Genomic DNA, 356 nt, shown 5'->3' on the forward strand with positions numbered 1-356 from the left:
ACACCCCTGGTACTATCCCATATGTGGCTCTGAATACTCTTAACACACTTCCTCTCTCTGCATGCTGTGTAGGCAGAGTTCGTTCACATGTTGAACGCAACCATGTGCGCCACCACACGCGTGATGTGTGCCATCCTGGAGAATTACCAAACTGAAGAAGGCATCGTTATTCCAGAGAAGCTCAGGGACTTCATGCCTCCTGGTAAGCTGTGCTGAATGCTGTCACATCTGGTGTGTGTTCATTCGAACACATAACTATGAGCTGCTATAAAGCATTTTGGCCAATGAAGAAATACAGGCCAAGTGAATAATTGGTTGTTTTACTTTCATCTGGTGGAATTTTAGTACTAAAGTGA

At 44.7% G+C, this 356-nt stretch overlaps 1 protein-coding gene across 1 annotated transcript in view; it reads left to right on the forward strand.

Moving 5' to 3' along the window:
* The window catches only part of sars1 (seryl-tRNA synthetase 1), a gene marked incomplete in the record, with an annotated part of 8,693 nt that overhangs the window by 6,640 nt on the left and 1,697 nt on the right, over positions 1 to 356 (forward strand).

Source organism: Morone saxatilis, unplaced genomic scaffold (genome assembly GCF_004916995.1).
Source record: "Morone saxatilis isolate NCDOM2014 unplaced genomic scaffold, NCSU_SB_2.0 Contig15, whole genome shotgun sequence".
NCBI classification, from domain to species: domain Eukaryota; kingdom Metazoa; phylum Chordata; class Actinopteri; family Moronidae; genus Morone; species Morone saxatilis.